The following is a 12,522-nucleotide window of genomic DNA, read 5'->3' as shown; positions in this document are numbered from 1 at the left end:
CTGTGCCCACGACGGCTTGTCTGTACGTCCTGGAAGCAGCGGGGCCCACCAGCCAGCGAGACCTCAGGAGACGGCGGGAGAACCGCCAGTCGGACACAACGGGAGTCGGCCCGGGGGAGTCGGCCGAGCCCTCCCCCGGGGCCCATGCGCCATTAATCAAGACGAGATGGGGAGTGGCCACAGTGATCGCCCGCCTGGCGGCAGGGCTGTTGCCACGACCCCATGACCAAGCCTGCGTCATCAGAAGCACGGCTATAGTAATCACCAGCCGACAAGACCTGCCCGCGGCGGACGCGGCCTGTCGGCTCCGTACCAGACCAGTCGGTGGGGCCCACCAGTCGGCGGGCCCCAGCAGTCGGCGGAGAAGTCGGAGGTCGGAGCCACTGACGGCTGGGCCCGCGCACAGTCTAATTACCATTGTACCCCTGGGGGTAGGCCTATATAAACCCCCCCAGGGCACCCATGCAAAGGGTTGGAACCCAGTAGCTCTAGACCATACCAGATAGAAGGAGAGAGCTAGCCATGCCCTCTCCTACCTCTAAGAAACAACTCAAGGAGCGAACGTGTAAACACTTGGCCATAGTGATCATGCGGAGACCCCGCAGAGCAGCAGTAGGGGTATTATCTCCCAGAGAGCCCTGAAGCTGGGTAAGATTCGCCGGCGTGCATGTCTTCGCCTCATCCCGTTTCCAGGCACCAGCGACGTTCTACTCGCCCCCACCATGATAAGCCATCCATTGGCATATGTCGCACCAAACCCCCGACATTTGGCGCCCACCGTGGGGCATGGTGCACCACCATCCGGAGATCTGTTCTGGACGGGAACCCTTTTCCTCCCTGGCGAGCGCAGCCAGCCAGGCACGCCAGGCGAAGTTTGCATCGACGCGCTGCGCGGTGTTGAGATCGCCTGCGCAGCCAGCTCCTTGGACGAAATTGTCGGCGAGGTCCGCCTCTCTGACGAACCTGCGTCCGACGCAGGAACGGGCGGCCCCAAGAGCCTCCTCGCGGGGCCTCCTCGATCAACTCCACGTTTCCGGCAGGCCTGCCGTAGACTTGGAGTCCGTAGGCTCCACCGACCCGATGCTGGTCGACTCCGACACCGCGTCGCTCGACGCGTTCCCCACCAACGTGGTGGTCTACGACGAACCTCTCCCCCGCGCGGAGAGCGACGGAAGCACCGTCACCACGGTACTAGTCATCAGTCATGACAAGTTCCCTGGCGGAGGAGCACCCGACTGCCTCGGCGCGGCGCTGCAAGACCTAGCTGCGCGCATTCCAGAAGATACTGACGCAGAGACGTTAGAAGCGCACCGCCTTCAGCTCGTTGAAGGCGCGAAGAAGCTGGCCAGCATGCGACGCTTGTCAGAAGCTTACCAGCGGAAGATGGATCGCGCCGTTGGCAGCTCGCCGGCCCCGGCAGGGCCCAGCCGCCTTGGCGCGGTCCAGCAGCGGCGTAGCCATCGCCAGCCTGTTTGGGGCTAGCCACCCCATGTACGCTACACCAGCGGAGAACATCCGAGCCGCCCAGGCAGCGGCGGATGAGCTGGGCAATTTCGAGGGCGAAGAACGCCGCCTCATGATGGAGCGAGTCCAGCGGCTCCTCGACGCGGCCGCCGCACAGAACGAGGCCGGCTGCCGCACGGAGGCGCCGCAGCGGCCAAACGACGATCCGCACCGAGATCAAGGCGCGACGTCTCGGACGCGGACTGGCGGCGCCCCAGGAAGAAAGGACAAGGAGCCGGCTGTTAGCCACAGTTGGACTCGCATTACCATAGAGCACGACCGAGATGGCTGCCCGAGAGCAATGGAACGACGGGACGATTGTCCGCATCCCCCTCCCCGCAAGGAGAGGCGAGTCTCCCCGCCACCTGTTGACCATCCGACTCTCGGTGACCGCCTTGGCCGCCGAGAAGGAGTTGGAGAGAATGACGCCCGCCACCGGATCGACCGACTTCACCGGTCCCAGGCGCTGGAAGAAGAAGACAAGCTGGGTCCGCCTTGTTTCGGGCCCCGCATTCGGGACGAGCCCTTTCCCAGAGGGTTCACGCTCCCAAGAGACACGCCCAAGTATACCGGCTCCGTGAAGCCGGAAGACTGGCTAGTCGACTACTCCATGGCTGTCAGCATAGCAAACGGCAACAAGCGTGTCACCGTAAAGTACGTTCCGCTCATGCTCCAGGGCACGGCTCGGACATGGCTGAACAGCCTAAAGCCCCGCAGCATCAACAGCTGGGTCGACTTCATCGAAGCGTTCATCCGCAACTTCACCAGCACGTACAAGTGTCCTCCCAAGCCTCGTCAGCTCTCCTTGTGCGTGCAAGGTCCTGACGAGTCGACCCGCGACTACCTCACGTGTTGGGCTGAGCTCCGGAACTCCTGCGAGGGCGTGCACGAGGTGCAGGCCATCGAGTACTTCACAGCTAGGTGCTGAGAAGGCACCCTCCTCAAGCACAAGCTCCTCTGTGACGAGCCAGAAACACTCGGCGAGCTGCTGATCATAGCGGACAAGTACGCCACGGCCGACTCCTCCATGAAGGTGGAAATTCAAATCAGCACGACCGGCAAAGTGGCTCCTCAAGCCCCAAGAACTCCGGCGGCAGACGCCGGCCGGCGACAACAGCAGGGCGACAATAGGCGCAAGGCCCCGCAGCCGGCTTCCGGCAGCCGGCAGGTCACGACCGTTGAAGCCCAGCAGCCAGAAGAGCAGCCTCCGCCCAAGCGACAGGAAGGCGGCAAGCCGAACCGGTTGTCGGCCTTCTCCTATGAGCAGACCTTGGATGGACCTTGCAAGTTCCACAGCGGCGCGAAGCCGTCGAATCACACCACCTGGAAGTGCCACTGGCTCACCAAGATCGCCAAGGGAGACGGCCTCCTGCCACCCCCGCCTGCTGGGCAGCCGCCTCCGCCTCCGCCCCAGCAGTCGGCAGTTAGGCCAGTCGGCGCAGTACAAGACGAATACCCTGAAGAACACGGAGCCTACGTGGTGTTCACCAGTATGCCTGATGATCGACGCAGTAGGCGGCTGCAGCGACAAGAGGTGAACGCAGTAGCCTCAGAGACACCGGAGTTCATGCACTGGTCTGAGAAGCCCATCAGCTGGAGCAGGGCTGACCACCCAGAAGTGATGCCGAGTCCGGGCTCCTACGCCTTGGTCCTGGATGCCACCTTTGATACGGACAAACGAGCCGCGCGTTTCCCACGAGTTCTGATAGACGGGGGCACCAGCATCAATATCCTGTACAAGGATACCATGGAGAAGTTAGGAATCAAGCAAAGACAGCTTCAGAGCAACCGGACAGTGTTCCACGGCATTGTACCTGGGCTTTCCTGCTCGCCGATCGGCAAGATCCTGATGGAAGTCCTCTTTGGGGACAAAGATCACTTCCGAAGAGAGTCTGTTTGGTTTGAGGTGGTGGACCTTGAGAGCCCATACCATGCGCTACTTGGCCGACCCGCCTTGGCCAAGTTCATGGCGGTCCCCCACTACGCTTACCTCAAGATGAAGATGCCCAGTTCCAAGGGAATTCTGACTGTGGCTGGCGACTACCGGAAGTCGTCCGCTTGCGCGGCCGAAAGCAGTCGGCTGGCCGAGTCCCTGGTAATCGCAGTCGAGAAGCAACTCCTTGAACGAGTTGTGGCGATGGCCGGCAAGCAGCCGGAGATATCGCCCAACCCAAAGGAGTCAGAAGCCAAAGGTTCGCTCAAGCCAGCCAAAGAGACAAAGAAGATACCCTTGGATCCGGAGCACCCAGAGAGGTACGCCGTCGTAGGTGCAAACCTCGACAGCAAATAGGAAGGCGAGCTCATCAATTTCCTCCGTGAGAATCGGGACATCTTCGCATGGTCTCCCAAAGACATGCCAGGTGTACCGATGGATTTCGCCGAGAACAAGTTACATGTCTGATCTGATGCAAAGCCGGTCAGGTAGCCCCTGCGCCGCTTATCAGAAGAGAAGAGAAGAGTCGTCGGAGAAGAGATAGCCCGACTCCTAGCAGCCGGCTTCATTATGGAAGTTTTCTTTCCGGAGTGGCTGGCAAATCCGGTCCTGGTGCTAAAGAAGAACACGCAGTGGCGAATGTGTATTGACTACATGAGCCTCAACAAGGCCTGCCCCAAGGACCCACTTGCTCTACCAAGAATCGATCAGGTGATAGACTCCAGGGCCGGATGCGAGCTGTTGAGTTTCTTGGATGCATACTCAGGATATCACCAGATCAAGCTGAACCCGGCTGACAGATTGAAGACCGCCTTCATCACGCCGTTTGGAGCATTCTGCTACCTCACCATGACGTTCGGCTTAAGGAATGCCGGCGCCACCTTTCAGCGTTGTATGTAGAAGTGCCTCCTCAAGAAGCTCGGTAGGAATGCCCACGTTTACGTGGACGACGTCGTGGTGAAGACGGAAAAGCATGGAACACTGCTGGAAGACCTCAAGGAGACCTTTGAGAACCTGCGCCGGTTCCAGATCAAGCTCAACCCCGAGAAGTGTGTCTTCGGAGTGCCAGCCGGCCAGCTGCTAGGTTTCCTGGTCTCTGAACGCGGCATAGAATGCAACCTAGTAAAAATCAAGGCCATCGAGAGAATGGAGGTACCCAGCCGACTGCTGGATGTGCAGAAGTTCACCGGCTGCTTAGCGTCCATCAGCCGATTCATCAGTCGGCTGGGCGAGAAAGCTCTCCCCTTGTACCAACTCATGAAGAAGACCACTTTTTTCGAGTGGAACCATAAGGCGGACAATGCTTTTCACCAGTTGAAGAAGATGCTGACTACTCCACCCGTCCTGGCGGCTCGGACTCCCAAGGAACCTATGCTCCTGTACATCGCCGCCACCAGCCGAGTAGTCAGCACAGTCATTGTAGTAGAGCGCAAGGAGGAAGGCAAGGCGCTACCGGTCCAGAGACCAGTATATTACCTGAGCGAGGTACTGTCGACATCCAAGCAGAACTACCCCCACTACCAGAAGATGTGCTATGGCGTGCACTTTGCTGCCAAGAAATTGAAGCCTTACTTTCAAGAGCATCCAATCACAGTGGTCTGCACGGCTCCACTTGCTGAGATCATCGGTAGCCGAGATGCCTCTGGTCGAGTGGCCAAGTGGGCCATAGAGCTGGCTCCTTACACCATCTACTACCAGCCCTGCACCGCTATCAAATCACAAGCACTGGCCGACTTCCTCGTCGATTGGGCCGAGACCCAGTACCTGCCTCCAGCACCTGACTCCACCCATTGGCAGATGCACTTCGATGGCTCCAAGATGCGTACCGGCTTGGGAGCCGGCGTCGTCCTCACCTCTCCTAAAGGCGACAAGCTCAAATATGCACTGCAAATCCATTTTGCCGCCTCCAACAACGTTGCCGAGTACGAGGCGCTCATTCACGGGCTCCGGCTTGCCAAAGAACTTGGCATCCGCCGGATCTTGTGTTATGGCGACTCGGACTTAGTGGTCCAACCGTCATCTGGCGACTGGGACGCGAAAGACGCAAACATGGCGAGCTACCGTTTCCTCGTACAGCAACTCAGCGGGTATTTCGAAGGGTGCGAGCTCCTCCATGTGCCAAGTAACGACAACGACCAAGCAGACGCCTTGGCACGAATCGACTCTACCCGCCAAGCAATACCCTCTAGCGTCGCCTTTCAACGCCTCCTCAAGCCGTCTGTCAGGCCTTCACCAGAATCAGACTCCATTTTTGTGCCGGCTCCTCCCGAAGACGGCGGATCCGACTCCAGAGCTCCGGCAGTCGGAACGGGGACTTTGGCGGATGACTCCAAAGCCGCCACGGTCGAGCCCGGCCCGAGGACTGCGGTGGCAGACTCAAAGATTCCAGAACTCGGCCCAAGGACCGCGCCAGTCGGCCTGGGGACTTCATCAACCCAGCAAGCGGCTGTTGACTCCAACCCGCCGCCTCCCAGCCCAGCCACCCTCGTCCAAGTCGCAGTTCTGGTAGTCGAAGAAATAGCAGCACCCTCATGGGCCCAGCCCATCCTCAAATTCCTGGTGAACAAAGAGCTACCAACTGATGAGACCTCAACTTGGCAAGTACAACGCCGAGCGGCAGCCTATACCATAATCAACAGAGAGCTGGTCAGGCGCAGCGTCACTGGTGTCTACCAGCGCTGCGTAGAGCCAGAGCAAGGCCAGGCGATTCTCAAAGGCATCCATCAAGGCGAATGCGGCCACCATGCGGCTTCAAGAGCACTGGTCGCCAAAGCCTTTCGCCACGGTTTCTTCTGGCCGACTGCCTTGGAAGAGGCCAAGGAGTTGGTCAAAAAATGCAAAGGGTGCCAGAAGTTCAGCTCCAAGCCGCACCAGCCGGCTTCTGCGCTCAAGACCATCCCCATTGCCTGGCCTTTCGCAGTTTGGGGTCTAGACATGGTGGGACCATTCAAGACAGCACGAGGTGGTTTAACTCACCTACTTGTCGTAGTGGACAAGTTCACCAAGTGGGTGGAAGTGAAGCCAATTAAGAAACTGAACGGTCCGACTGCCGTGACCTTCATCACCGATATCACAATTCGGTACGGCATACCACACAACATCATCACCGACAACGGCACAAATTTTGCCAAAGGCGCCTTGGCCCATTTCTGTGCAACACAGGGCATCCGACTGGACCTAGCGTCCGTCACCCATCCGCAGTCGAACGGCCAAGTGGAGCGAGCAAACGGCCTCATCCTGTACGGCATCAAGCCTCGGTTGATTGAGCCTCTGGAGCGCTCAGTTGGCTGCTGGCTCGACGAACTGCCAACCATCCTCTGGAGTCTGCGCACGACTCCAAACAAGTCAACCGGCTTCACGCCCTTCTTCCTCGTCTATGGTGCCGAAGCCGTCATCCCAACAGACATAGAGTTTGACTCCCCATGAGTCACCATGTACACCGAGGAGGAAGCAGAAGAAGCACGACAAGACGGCGTCGATCTGCTGGAAGAAGGCAGGCTGTTGGCACTTAGCCGGTCCAGCATCTACCAGTAGAGCCTGCGCCGATACCACAACAGGAAGGTCAGGCCAAGATCTTTCCAAGAAGGCGACCTTGTGCTCCGGCTGATCCAGCGAACAGCCGGCCAGCACAAGCTGTCGGCGCCTTGGGAAGGCCCTTTCATCATCAGCAAAGTACTGGGCAACGATTCCTACTACCTGATCGACGCTCAGAAGCCCCGAGCACGCAAGAGGGACTACTCTGGCAAGGAGACAGAGCAGCAACGGAATGCCAATCTCCTCCGAAGATTTTACAGTTGATGCAGTATGTACCACGCTACCTTTTGTATTTAAGTATCAAGACTTCGGGCCCCCCGAGACGAGCTCGGGGACTGCCCTCTTTTGTCTGTATGATAAAAATTATGCCTACAAGTATGTTACTCTTTGTCATGCCGCTTGGCACCGGGCTCGACAAGTCGGCCCGGGGACTTGCTGCCTTGCACTATGAAATGCTTCCTGCAGTCGGACAAGTAGAGTGTAAACGCCTAAGCCGTCTCCTGTCAGAAGCCGCAGCTCGCAGAGCGACTGTATGGTGGGCAGCAGTAAGGTAGAATGGGCATTCGCATGAAAAAATGGCTAAGGACTCAAAGCATAAAACATAGCTCAAGACGGCTTCCAGCCTTTCTCACAAACCGACTCTTGGATAGTTGGATTGCCGTCTTCTATCCAACTTGCTCAAACAATCTTGAAAACGGCTAAGTACTTGCTTTCCCAAAGTAGCCTGGCACTTGATCCAGCGACAGTCCGCAGAGTGGCTGTCCGATTGGCAAGGCAGGCAACTAAGAGAAAGCGGCAAAGGAAAAGAGCCAAAAGAACAATGAGCAAGAAAAGATAGATATATATATATTTACATAACATAGGCCCTTGGCCGAATTGTCGAGTAGAGGTCCAAAATACACCCCACGAGTGGAATTGTGCGAATTAACAAGTTCTTCAAAGACTACTGAAGCAGATAAAATAAAAGACACAGCAGCAGCTCAGGAGGCAGTAGACGGAGTCAGAGGGTCGGAGGAGGCGCCAGCGTCAGGCGTCGGGGTGGCCGGCTGGCTAGTCTCGGCTTGATCGCCTCCGGCAGCAGTCGGGTCCGTCGCACACGGCTCGTTGCTGGAGGCGCAGTCGGGCTGAGGCTGGCCGTCTGCTCCATCTTCTGGTGCCTCCGCCTCGCTCCCATCCTCCACCTCATCCTCCTCCTCGACGCTGGAGCCAATCACCTCTGCCGAGTCTTCGCCGTAGTCTGGTTTCATCCCAAACCACTCCGGCGGTACCTCCTCGCCGTCTTCAGACCGCTCAGGGACGAAGATGCTGGTGTTGGTGTACTCGGCGATCGCCGCAGCACGTTTGACGAGGGCATCTTCCGCAGCCGCCAGCTCTGGCTGGGCCTCCGACCGAAGCGTGGCCGACCGGTCCAGATCCAGCCCCGGGTACGACGCGTTGACGAACTCCAAGGCCCGGCGCGCTCCAGCCCGGGCCGAAGAGCCCTTCTAGGCCTCAAGACGACTAACCGCGACCTCTAGCCAATTGGCCGTCAGGCTGGGGGTGCGTGGAGCCTGCATATCCGGCCAAAGGGCGGAAATCACCTGGGCACCGACGCACTGAAGCCGGCGCAACATCCAGTGAGCCGGCCGGAGGCGAGCCTCGATGCTCAGGATGTGCTCGTCAAGAGTTCGGGGGGCATCGGCGGCGATCTCTGTGCCCTCCGCCCTCCGACTTTCATGGTCGGCCTCGATGGCTTGGATGGCGGCCTGCGACTGCCCAGGGAAGAAGTCTGCAAAGACGCGAAGAAACGAAGAAGCTAGTCAAAAACCAGAAGTCGGCATGATTTATATCGACAGCTCGAGGAAAGAAAATAAAGAGACTCACCATCAACGATGTCTTCAATCTCGTGGAAGCCGGAGGACAGCAGCGCCTCCTTGTTAGACCAGGAGGAGCGCCCGCTCGCAAACTCAGCCAAGAGGGTGGTTTCCGCCTCCTCCGCCTCCTTCTGCGACTTCACAAGCAGCTCCTTCTGCTCTGCCAACTGAGTGGCCAGCAGATCGCACTCTGTGGCGAGCCTGCTGCACTCCTCCCCTTTGGCGCGCAGGGCGGAGTTGGCTTCGCTTAGCTGCTGTTGAAGAGCAGCGTTGGCTCCTGAAGAAAAGGAAGAAAGATAACAGTCGTCAACAAAGCAGGTCGCCGGGGAGATCCGGCCCGACTGCTCAGCAGTCAGCCCGAATCTCGGGGACTACAGCCCGCGGGTGCGCTAGCGCGCCCCCGCAGAGAACAAATAAAGGACTTACTCAGGCTCTCTGCCAAGTCGGCGGTCCGATTGCCCAGCTCTTCAACGTTACGGTTGAAGGCAGTGACGCGGAGGTTGTGGTAATCCTGTGACAAGCATTTCAGACAAAGTTAGTACCCAGAAATTCATCAATTGGAGTTCCGGGCCGCCTGCTCAATAGCTGGCCCAAAACTCGGGGACTACACATAGTGGGTGCGCTGGCGCGCCCCCACAGAGAGGAACAAGAAAACAAAGACCAAAGGAAAAAAACATACCCGGACGGCTGCCCGCGACGCTAGGAACGCCTTGGTGCAACTCTGGAGAGCGTCGCCCTCAGCACAGAGCTTCACCTGGACGTCCAAGAGCGCCCGGTTCAGCGGCCCTGTGCCACCTCCTCGCACCCACCCAACAGGTGCGGCGCTCGTTGCTTCGGCGTCTCGGGCCGCCGAGCTGGCGGTGCCGGATTCTAGGGGGCGGGGTGCTGAAGTCGCCTTCTCTAGACGACGGCGCGTTGGCGAGCCGACTTGGAGGAGTAGCCTCACCACGGCCTCTTCTTTGGTCGGCGGCACCGGAGGGTCCGTTGGCTGCTTGCCTTGCGCGCCTTCAGACGGCGGCGGAACGTTTGCATCCGGAGCAGAGGGGTCGCCGCCTTCCCTCTCCACGACGAGGTTCTCCCGCCGGCTTCTCCAGTTGGCCCTGTGAGCTCCGGAGGCAGCGGCGCAAAGTTCAGCGGGGTAACGAGCAAGGCCGACTGGCGGCGTGTGGCTTCTTCAGCCTGCTGCTTCGCCGCGGTGGCGGCTTCGGCCTCCGCTAGTTTTTTCTTAGCGAAGGCCTTCGCCCTGTCGGCATCCGCCTTCTCCAGGCGGAGGGCCTCTTCTTCGTTGCGCTTCTCCTGCGCATTCCACTCCGTCGCCCCCTGGAGGTCAGCAGCGGGGTCAATCCGCCGAGTGGTGGCGGACGTCTCCGCTGACCCCATGACGGAGGCGACGGCGACCCGCTCAAGAGAGAGGGGAGCCCTGAAGAAAGAGGGGCAAGCAGAGACTCAGACAAACCACGAAGAAAGAATAAAACTTTGAAGACATAAAACTTACGCGGAGACCAATGGAAGCGGATGGCCTTCGCGGCTGCCTCGTCCCGCCGGGTCGCCACAGCCGAGCTCTTGGGCTTCTTCGGCCAACTACCGAACAAAGTCGGCGCGGCCCTGCGCTTTTTCCCGCCGCCTGGAGCGCCCGGCACGGCAGAAGAGCCCGAGCCAGGCTGGCTGGCTCCAGGCCGATGGCGAGGGGCGACTTCTCCCTCGGTGTTGTCTTCAGGCCAGTCGGCGAAGGTAGCCGAGGGCCTGAATTCTCCTGCTGTCCCTCCTCCTCCCTCGGCGTCGTCTTCCAGAGCCGCCACCCCCAGATCAGGGTCGTCGACGTCACTCTTCGCCCGGTCGGCGACGAACTCACGGGCCGGCCCCGAGGTGCCGTCTGGTGGGTGAAGAAGGGGATTCTAACCAAAGCCAACTGGTCAGAACAAAACTCGGCAAGAAAAGACAATCTAAAGAAAGAAAAGAAAGGAGACTCACCACGGGCGGGGGGTCGGCGCGGGAGTACGGCACCTTGCCGAATCGCCAGTCCTCCGGGAGCCTGCTGTCCGAAAGGTAGTTCACCATGAGGGCCACCTCTTCGTGAGGCATGTCCTTGGTGCACATCTGACTCGGGTTGTGGCGCCCGCTCATCTGGCATATCATGTGAGGGCGGCCTTGGAGTGGAAGAACTCGGTGCCACACGAAGGCGGCCAGCACGTCCGGACCAGTTAGACCCTCCGACTGCGTCAGCTCTCGGAGTCGCATGATGGCGCTGGCTCCCGCAGGCGTCAGCAACCTGGCTCGGTACGACCAGTTGGGCAGTCTGCCAGTCGGCGGGCCGGCTTCGAAAGCCGGCAGATTGACTCAGTCGCCCCTCGTGGCAACGTTCCTGACGTAGAAGTAGGACCTCTGCCACATCTTCACCGACTTTATCAGCGAGATGGAGGGGAAGGGGTTGTCGGCTCCTGACCTACGCATGGTGATGAAGACGCCGCATTGAGCCGGCACGCCTGCGGCCTGGGTGCCGAGCTTGGAGAAGAAGAACTCCCCCCAGAGCTCGAGGGTGGGGAGGACTCCAAGGAAGCCTTCGCACAAGGCCACGAAGGCGGATAGCAGCACCACGGTGTTGGGGGTGAGGTGGTGTGGCTGGAGTCCGTAGAACACCATAAAAGACCGGAAAAAGCTGCTCGCCGGCAGACCCAGCCCGCGCAGGCAGTGCGAGCGGATGATGACCCGCTCGCCCTCCTGCGGGGCGGGGGAAATCTCCCCCTCCGGCGCAAGACGCACCTGCACGCAATCCTCGCCGGGAATCCGACGGGTCCGGCGGAGGAACTCGATGTGGTCTTCATGGACTTCGGAACCGTCCCAGGTGCCGGAGCACATTGGGGGAGGCGCGGCAGCGGAGGAGGAACTCATCGCGAGCTGTCGCCATGGTGTTCGCCGGAGCTTGGGCGTGCGGCAGAGCGACGAAGAGAGGAGGAGAGCGAGGAAGAAGAGAACGAGGGGTAGTGGGAAGGAGGGGCGCGCGCGCCCCCCTCTTCCCCCTACTTATAGCCCCGTGGGCTGCGAAGCCGAGGGGGCGGACGTGGGGATTTACTGCGCCCACAACCCCACGACCCCCACGATCCCCGTAAAGTTACTGCGTGTAGTAACTCCACAGGAATCCCAACCGTCCACCGGGGCCACAGCGGATCCGCTCGGGCACCAAGGCGCGGTAGTGGCGGGCCCCGCCTATGGGCATGTCTCGTCGCGCACGTAGGCTGACAGGATGGCCTGGCCACGTGCCCTCGCGTGACAGGCCAATAAGGGGCGGCAGCCTGGAGGCTTAGCTAGCACACCACTTGAAATCCCGCCGCGACGTTCGAAATACCGAGCAATTCAAAATTGGGTGAAGTCCGAGTTGAGCAAGTCCGAATCCTTCTAGACGTCCCGACAGAAGTCAATCAAGACCATGTGTCGAGCACCCGGAGAGAGAAACTGCTGAGGCTTCTCGGCCGATCGTCCGCGGTGCCTCACCAGCTTCGGGGACTACTGTCGGAGAAATGGGCCACGGGTAGGCCAACCCGAGTCCCATAACCTTTCAAGACATCGGGGCAGGTTGCGCCCCTCAAGACTCCGGGACGAAGAGCTGCCTCCTGAGGAGTCGACGGCAGGGCGGCCGACTACCCGCTCACGGCCGAGTCCCAGGGACGACTTCCAGAGAAGCTGGCTTTGGGGAGTTGGCCG

This window comes from Triticum urartu, chromosome 2, assembly GCF_003073215.2.
Source record: "Triticum urartu cultivar G1812 chromosome 2, Tu2.1, whole genome shotgun sequence".
NCBI lineage: Eukaryota > Viridiplantae > Streptophyta > Magnoliopsida > Poales > Poaceae > Triticum > Triticum urartu.
The sequence above is the reverse complement of the archived record's forward strand: the minus strand, read 5'-3'. Positions refer to the sequence as shown.